This window comes from Passer montanus, unplaced genomic scaffold (assembly GCF_014805655.1).
Source record: "Passer montanus isolate IOZ18808 unplaced genomic scaffold, ASM1480565v1 scaffold54, whole genome shotgun sequence".
Lineage (NCBI taxonomy): Eukaryota > Metazoa > Chordata > Aves > Passeriformes > Passeridae > Passer > Passer montanus.
In genome coordinates, this window is record NW_024370374.1 from 3,699,537 (window position 1) to 3,709,042 (window position 9,506).

Consider the following 9,506-nt stretch of genomic DNA (forward strand, 5'->3'; position numbering starts at 1 on the left):
GCAGCTGGAACTGGACACTGAACTGCAATGTGCACATGGAGCAGAGCTGAGCCCAGGGAGAGACCCCGGCAGCGCTCGTGCATTTTGGGGCCATTTGGGTTCATCTTGGGTGCAGCCCTGGCTGGGCTCTGGTGCTGCCCAAGGTGCATCCATGGAGGAGATCCTTGGAATGAATCCCTGCTTTATTCTTTAGCTCTGTCCACTCTCTGTTCTATGTCAGCCTTCACCAGGCATCGCTGTCCCTCAGCATTCACAATTCCCAAAATTTCTCCTTTTAGTGGGAGTTGCAGGGTCCCATCCCTGCCATGCAGCACACAGCATTTAAATGTTACAGCTGATCACTCCTCAAACCTATCCTCTAGCCCTCTTTAATATATTATTATAAACAGGGCACTGGAAGCCACATGGCACAGACATAAACCCCTCACCCTCAGAAAAATAACCAAAACAATGGGCAGATTATCCCACACATGGCCTGAAGGTGAATACAGACATGTTGTTGTCAATATTACCATTCTTTTCACTTTTATCTATTGTTTCCTCTGTCTATATCTCTTTCACAGGCAGGGAAGCAAATTTTAAAATTAAAGCCCTTTTTTGCTTGGAAAAAAGTTCTTCACTGGTAGCCCTTTTTAATCTTCTTTTTTTCCCAGTCAGCTGTTTTTCTAACACAATCTGGATTTGATAAAAGAGCTGAAAATGGAGGATAAAACTTTGTTTTTCTGAAAAAGCATCTTTCATAGAAAAGCTACAGAAATTATTAGATATCAGATTCTCTATCCATTTGAAATCTGGAGATGATTGTCCTGAACAATGGCTGCTTTTTAGGCTCTGGAATTTGCTGGAGTAAGGGGGTTTGGATAGTTGTTTTTTTTCAATAGAATGGGAATTTCCATGTAATTTCCAATTTGATCAGGTGAAGAATGCAAGTCCATCACTTTGCCTTCCCACACCCCACTTCCTACTTTACACATAATTTTTAGGCCTCTGTGTGATCATTTTCACAGAGGAGTCTTTTTATAGAATCACAGAATAATTTAGGTTGGCAAAGACATTTAAGATGATCAAGTCCAACCACTTTTGTCTCTCATTTGTCCATGCCAGAAACACATAATTTAAAAATGCCCAAATCACATTGTGTTCACTGCAGTGCAGGGGTGGCAAACCAGCAGAGGACATCTCTGCTCACAGCATCATTCCACCCCCAGCTCTGTCCCAGCTCTGAGGCTCAGCCAGTCCAGGGAGCTCCACCCATGCACTGCTGATTCTCCCACACCATAACATTCTGTAGGACAGGAGTGAGAAGCAGAGTTCTGCAGCATTTCTTTCTCATTTTCTCCTCTTTTTTTTTTTTTTTTCACACAGAATCGTCTCTGAAGTGCAGAAAATAGCACATGAACTTTAACTTCATCTTTGTAATAGTGCAAAGATATATGAATGGCACACACAGAAGACTGGAGTGATCTTGATTCCCTTCCAAATTTCACAGAGGTCAAAACAAGTCCAACACCTCAGCAGGAGAGAAACACTTGATCCTGCTTAGCCACCTCTTCATCAGTGGCACAAGGAACCATTCAACCTCTTCATTTCCCATCTGAACTTCTTTCTGAGCCTTCAGACACATGCAGTGGTGCTCTCTGGTGATAGCTATTTTCACCTCGAGGCATGGCAGTTGATGGAGCCAAATGCCCTTTCACAAAACATGGTGCTAATTTGGAAAGTCACAGTGCTATTTGTTACTCAAACAGCACTTCCACCTCATTCAGAGCCTTGTGTCCTGACAACCCAGGCAGGTGAGGAGTTTAGACAGCGTGATTCAAGGAAAGGCTCTAGTGGTGGTCAGCACTAGCAAGTCACTCTCTGAAAATGTTCTTTTTTGGGCAATTTAGCCTCCACCTGTGCTTGGAACCTTGTGGGGGTGCTGAACCCTTCCCTGTTGCTGGAACCAGGGTGGACCCAGCAGCAGTAACTGAGACACAGCTCAAAAAGGGCAGCAGGTCCCACCTTTTTGAGCCAATCAAGCAGATAAAATTCACACTGGGATCCAACGTGGCCTTAATGGATGAGCCACTTGGAGCATCAACTCCAGATTCTGGTTTTTTATGACTATTGGACATGAAAGTGTGGTGAGATGTCTCTCACATGCACTCTTCATGGTGATTTTGGTTTTCAAGGTTTTTACAGCATCCTGTTTACCCAGCAGGGCCAGCCTACTCTACTTTTGAAAGCCACTGACTTTGCCTCTTCTTTATGTGCCAAAACCTGCTTATGTACATGTTCATGAAGAATACCAAATATTAAAAGTCCAGTTGTCATAACGTACCACCAAATCCATTTTGTCTAACTTCAGGTGCCAAATACCTTCAGCCAGATGCTTTTTATCCTTGTTGAAAAGTTAACAGGCATAGACAGTGGCTTTTAAGGCTTCAGTGGGATGAACACAGAGCTTTCTGACATACTTAAAATGTCTCAAAGTTGTAAAGGGAGAAGAAGTGTCCTAAAGGTTTAATTCTAATTCTTATTACTCTTCCTTTTAGTTACTGTTAATAAATTTTTCTTTATACCCTTTTAAAGTTTTAAGCCTACTTTGCCTTTCTCCTAATCCTATTTCACAACAAGAAATAAGTAAGCACGTTCTAATAAGTACACAAACAAGTAGTCACCACTGAACCCACCACAGATGGGCCAAACAAAAGGAAAAATAACTTCTGTACCCCCTGGATTTTCACAGTTTGATGCCAACATGACCCCCAGGATAAATAATAGGTAGTTGCCACTCAAAATAAACCAGTCCCATGGTACAAAGACACAATAGATTGTGTCTTACAATAGATTTAGATTCTTAGCTTCTTTAGATTACATTCTTACAATAGAATAATATTCTGCCCTACAATAGATTGGCAGAAACAGGCCACAACCTCCTTGGGAATCAGAGATTCAGAAGTTCTGAACAGATACATCAATTCCTCAGGAGCTCAGGGCCAGGCAGACCTCTCACCAACAGAAAGAAGGAAATTCTGCTCTCTGCAGGCTACTCCTCTCTCACAGTCCTAGCCTGGTCTGACCACTGCTCTCTAATGAAAACCATTTCTCACTAATTTTGCTGTTCTCAGTGCTGTAAAGTCACAAACAGCTCTGGGAAACAGCAGAGGAGCTCTCCACTGAATAAACAGAATTGTCAACCAAGTTCCAACCGCAGAAGCAGAACCCCCCCCACTTATCTGTACTGCCATCACATTAAATCTGATTAAAATTGAGTTCAACAGATGTGCAAGTCAGGGTAGAATCTGACCTCACAGATCTCTGTTATTAGGGATGCTAAAAAACTCAGCTTGGCTTGCAGACTCTGGCTGCAACCTGTATTTCTGCCCATTAAAGAAACCTTCTCCTTTCTCCTTTAAGGCTGTCCAAATTTTGAATTGGAATTAATAGGGGGGAAAAGCATAGTTCCTAAATTCTCGTTTTATGACACCAAGTACAACTACACATACAGCAAATCTGGGAAGAGGGGAGAAATATCAGCTAAGCCTGGGCATACAGTGTGAACAAACACTGTTAAGGAGAAGATTTTCAGCAGAAGCCATTATTCAAAGATGTCATTAGCACACATAAAAAGCAGGAATGGATATCTTGCACATCCTGTTTTTATTCACAATTAATGATGTTTCCTTATCTGGACAGAAAATGTTTAAATCACATTTTCACTGCTAGGGGAAAAAAAGCACTACCCTTCTCAGAAACAGCAATTTAAACAATTCCTGGCCTTTCAGAAACGCTGCTTTATCCCAGGATGGATGTGCTTTCAAATTGCCTGTTCTGCTCGACCCTTGTGAATCAGTTTGTGATAACCAGGCAGGGAGGACCTGGGGGCACTCCTGCTCTGGCTGTTCCAGGCTCCAGCAGCATGCTGGGTGTGTGTTCCCCATCCAGCATGGGATGCATGCTCAGGGAGCCACAGCCACCCCTCATTGCATTTTTCCCCACTCAGCAGCCAAAACATGCATGGTTCCCATTTATAGAGAAGACAAGGCACTTGTCTCCGAGGAGAGAGCATTTTCAACACTCTCTCCACAGCCAAAATATATTCCCAGTGTTGAAAAATGGCATTTTGTCCCCACTGCTCCTCAGTGTCGTTCATCCACAACACCCTCCTAGCTGTGCTCCAAAGCCAAATTTGCTCCAGCAAATCCCATCCCTCAGGAATCCCTGACAGTGCTCCAGCTGCATGGAACAATTCCAGCCAGCCCACACGAGTCTGGAGCAATTGCCATTAATGTCAGTCACAGCTACATCAGCTATCTGCATAATTGAAACTCCACCAGGGACTGGAGTCCCAAAGGAGCTGGGATCTGTGTCTCCCACCCAGACACTGAAAATTACCCCATCCTGGTTTGATTCCTTGTATCGACATCCCCCACGGGATTCAGAGCTACCAATTTAAAGAGCAATAAAGTGGTTGGCAAAAAACTGCAGACCACAACATTTGAAAAACACCTGAGAAAGGGAAATTTGCAAATATTAAATCCAACTCACTTGTTGAGATTCCCTAAGTTCAGTTTTTTAACAATAGACAGGAAAATCAAAACCATTAACTGCGGAGGAAAGGTCTGCAGTACAGAAGCCTTTAATCTGCTTGAATGGCTGATTTTTATCTGAGAAGCTCACACATAAAATATTTCTCTATGATTAATAAGTAATTACAGTGCATTGTTACCAATAAGAATGTCTTATGATGCAGGGTATAGATGTGTTAAGCTCACAGACAATGGACTGAATCATTAAGTGCTTTAAAATGACTTTACATTAATTATTGTTCCAAGTTCCCTTCAAAGAAGTCGGCCATTCCTAAAATTTTGTTTCACTTTCTTCCCTTAGATATCTTAATTGGAGAAAATAGACAGAACAAAAATCAAATTCAGATGAATTCATCATGTTGTTTTGTTCTAACACTGTGCAACCACATTGCCAGGGACATGTGAGTTGGAATGGAGCTAATAAATTATCTACTATGCTGCCCAATTCCTTCACTGTTAAGTTGTAACAGTTGTATTGAAATATACTTCCCTTATCTGTTGGTTTGGGGTCTTTTAACAATGCTTCTTCTCCTACAGCACTTTTTGTGAGATAAACGTCTTCTTGCAAATCTTCCAACATGGGTTTTATAGTGCTGAAGAGGAACTCAAGAGTTGTGGTTGACATTTCACCTCCTGCAGCCCAGAAAACTTATTCTGCTGGAAAAGTGCTTACTCCTATTTTTTCACTTTTAAAAAACAACTATTTAAATGATTAATGGTATTTTTCTCTGTTATTTAAATTTAACAATTTTTTATTCTCCAGTGCTTGAATACAACCACTTTTATTCTTGAGACTGGTGGAATTCTAAGTGTGTGGATTCACTCAGTAAAGATCTTGCCTTTTAGTTCCCCAAAGCTTCAATAATTCCAGCCCTGAATAACAAATCACTGTTTTAACAGACATGCTGAGTAGTTTATCCCAGACACAGTCATTACTGCAGCCACGGTGATGACGTAGGACCACAAAAATCAGTTCCTAGTTATCTGCAAGGGAATTAAAAATGCTTTCCCTGAGCAGTGATAGTCATGAATTTGCTTATCTTCCTGAGTTTTAGTGGCTCGAATTTCCTTGTGCTTTGTTTTCTTTCAATAATTTATGTATTCCTTAGTGCAGGGAAAATATCAGGGGCTGTGATCAAGTCAAATCATGTCACACTCAATAAAATATGGCTCAGAATTCTCACCAATTCCTGGAATATCTTTAATCTTTAATTTGCAATGTAAGATTGATATCTGAAAGAGAAGCTATTGAAAAGGAATGCCACTAAGAAAATACCAGCCCTCTGAAGACAGAGATTTATTAATGTTACCTATAAATGTTACAGCAAACCTTCAAAATTAGATATGTAAGTAATACACAGAAATTTTGGTTTCTGAAAAAAGGAGAAAAGAAAAAAAAAGCAAAGCAGAGATAAAGAGGTTTTGATGTAATGCAGACATCTGCCTGTGCAACAGCAGTATGTTACTTTTAAATAATACATATACACTGTAAATGCACTTCAGTTATTAGCATTTTAGAGGAGACTATGGCTGAAATCAGTTCTCATTATATGTTAAAACAGTATTTTACAGAATTCCTTTAATGGGTATTTAACTGGGCATGCAGGGGGTTTTGTGGTACACAAATACATAAAACCAACTCCAGAAAAATACTGTTGCTTTTATTAAGTTGCAAGCAATAAATTTAAGGCAAGAATAACAGTGTGTTCTTTCTTAACTTCTCTCAAAACCTGCTGTGACCATTTCTACCTCAGTTATATAAATACAATTACCTTCCCCTTTGAATGCGCAGACACATGAAAAAAAACTATCAAACTTTAAAATCCAAGAACAAATCATAGCACACTTACACAGTATGGTGGGTTACTATTTTGTTTATTTCCCTGGAAGAAATTAACTACTTGGCACCAGAGTTAAGCTTTTTATTCATTTTGAAAACGCTCCCAAATATCCAAAGTCCTGGTTCACTGTAGGTAGTGCCCTGTTGAGTCGGTGCACCACTAATAATTAGAAATTTTTAAAAAAATTAATTTCTACTTTAAAAAAGCAAGGATGAAATCATACAGAGCCATCCTCTCTGAACTTCTCCATCCTATCCAGCTGGGATAGAAATCACACCAACTACAGATTCTTTCATGAGAAATTTGCTCCTTTCTGCTTGCCAGAGGCACTGCTTTTAGAAGACCTTTTTATCCAATATTTCAATAGTTCTTTTAAAACATGCATGTAAGTGTTGAGCTGAGGGAGTTAAAAAAGCAACTCAGATCATGAAAAAAGCATCACTTGGTTTATTCCAGGTCACATAGGCTGGGCTGTGGCATTTCCATGTTAATATACACATAATGTTTTATTTTATGTGTATATTTACATTTATATTTCTATTATGTGTCTATTTATATTTTATATTTAACATACACATAATATTTCCATGTGAATGTACACACACCTCTGTGCTTTGCTCCAGGCTGGGGGGAACAGTCAAACACATCACCCACCCATTTTTTTGGAGGTCTTAACTGGGCTCACCAGTGGGTAGATGGTTCAAAAATGAAGTGGGAGGTAGGGGGAAAAAGTGATGTGTAAACAATTAATGCATCTGTGGCAAAGTCTCAAGTAACTGGGCTGATCTGCCTTCTGCCACTTAATTAGAACGCTCTGTTCAGTACAGAGTGTGTCCCCGGAAAGCAAAGCCTCCCAAGCAAACTGAGAGGAGAGCAATAAATCTTTGGGTTTTTTTCCTTCAGTCATACAGATCTCCCTCTACACCCAATAGATACATGTGTAGGGAGAGAGAGAAGACAAAAAAATAAAGTTGCAGGAGCCATCATGCTTGGTTTTTGTCTCTTTGAGAAATTAGCTTTGCAGGGCCATAGGGCTGATGACAGCCTGCACAGACTTGGGAGAGTAACTCAGACACAGTAATTTTTAGATATATCTCACAATTTTGGCATTGTGCAGATCAGTTAACTGTACTTCCATGTCTGAGAAAAAAACAGCAAAATGCAAACCAGTTCGTGTAAAAGTTTGAATGAGCATCCTTGAAAAAACATGTGTGGTGATATATATCTATTTTCTCATGTCAGTAATTTTATAACAATTATAATGCATTTCAACACTAAAGATAAATCTTCCACTGCCTTTTTTTCCTGCATTTAACTCAAGTGGGAGCCAGCTGTAACAACAGAGTGTTTTTTCTTACAAGTCATAAATGCATTAACAAGAGGTTTGGGCTTCTCAGCATTAGTATCCTTGTGCTTTTCAAAATGGCCACACTGTAAAAGATGGTGCTCATCCAGCAAGGGAGAAAAAATGTTGCTGTATTAAGGCAGAATAGTTTACAAAATCAGTGAGAGACCTGAAGTGATACACAGCTTGTGTTTATAAAAATTCATAAGCATTTCAAGTGCACTCCTAAAGGAATCGTGTAGATGCTGCAACAAATTATTATATAATATAATTAAACACAAAAACCTGGACTCACAAAATAGCATTAAGGGACAAATTTTCATTGCTGTAGCAGTGGCAGACTGCAAGCAAAGATCCCATTAGAGGTAATGGGAGCTGAAGTTATAATCCACTGCGCAGTGTCAAAAATAATATCCCTGTGGCTTTGGCTTAAACTGGCAGAGTTAAGGCAGCAACCTGATTTCTAAATCTCCCCATTGTGTGCAGACAGCAGCCTTCACAATGTCCCTCTTTCCCATTTCCCCTCCAACACTTTTTTTTTTTTAAATCACATTTGAGCACAAAGGAGGTGGGAGAATCAGACTTTATATATGATTGTGCATTTCCTTTGCTTTTGTTGGTATAATCAAGTTTTGCTTCATTTTAGCATGGCTAACGCTTAGAGCAAAGTGCTACCACTGAGAGTTCTGGTGCTTCTCACTCTGCAGCCCTGGGTAAATCACCTTTGGACTGTGTAGACAGGCTGTTAGCAAGGTGAAGGAGCTGCCCCCCTCTCTAAAATCACCCTTCCCCTCTTGCAGACACAAATTGCACCAGCCTGTGGCCATGCACACCACGGGCATCCCCCAGGGCTCTGGCTGGTACCTGCATTTCTCACATTAAATTTGTCCTGTGGGGCCACTTTGTACCCCTCAAGATCCTGTTACCTGCTGTCACAGGTTGTGCTGTCACAGGCTGTGCTGTCACCTGAGACTGGATGCCCAAACACAAATGCTGCAGCCCAGCTCCAGTCCAAACCTGCAGGCTTGGGCTGTCTCCCATCCTTCAATTAGACCAGCCAGCCCCAAAATGCTGGAATAAAACCAATGCCCATGTGGAATCTGGAGAAATGTGCAGAGGGTTTTTATCAGTTTTCCTGATTTCTGAGGGTTTGGAGAAGTGTTTGTGTAGCTGCTGGGAAGGAGTTTTACCCACACTGGAGAGGAGCTGGGCTTGCACACTCACAGGTCACCAGCAGGATGGAAAACCAGCAGGTGACACCAAGGAAAGGGGAGCTGGAAGGCAAGGCAAACATTCAGGGGAAATTCCACAAGCTGGTGGTGAAACAATCAAAAACATCATGAAGTCAAAAAAGGATGCAAAGCCCAGGACGTGGGCTGGAGCAGTCCTGGGAATCCCTGCAGGGAGGGGACTGAGTGACAGCTCTGCAGAAAAAAACCCCAGGGTCCTGATAGATGAGTATTGAATTCACTTGAACCCCCAGCCTGAATTTCTGCCTCCTCCGGATGAGTATTGACCCCTCACTTGAACCCCCAGCCTGAATTTCTGCCTCCTCCCTTCCTACAAGCTCACAGCAAAGCTCTCTTACACACAGAATGCATTATTGCTGTATTTGCAGGGTCCCCCATGGAAGGCAGGGATGATGAATCTGACTCCATGTTCTCAGAAGGCTAATTTGTTATTTTAGTATACTATATTATATTAAAGAATACTAAACTATACTAAAGAATACAGAAAGGATACTTA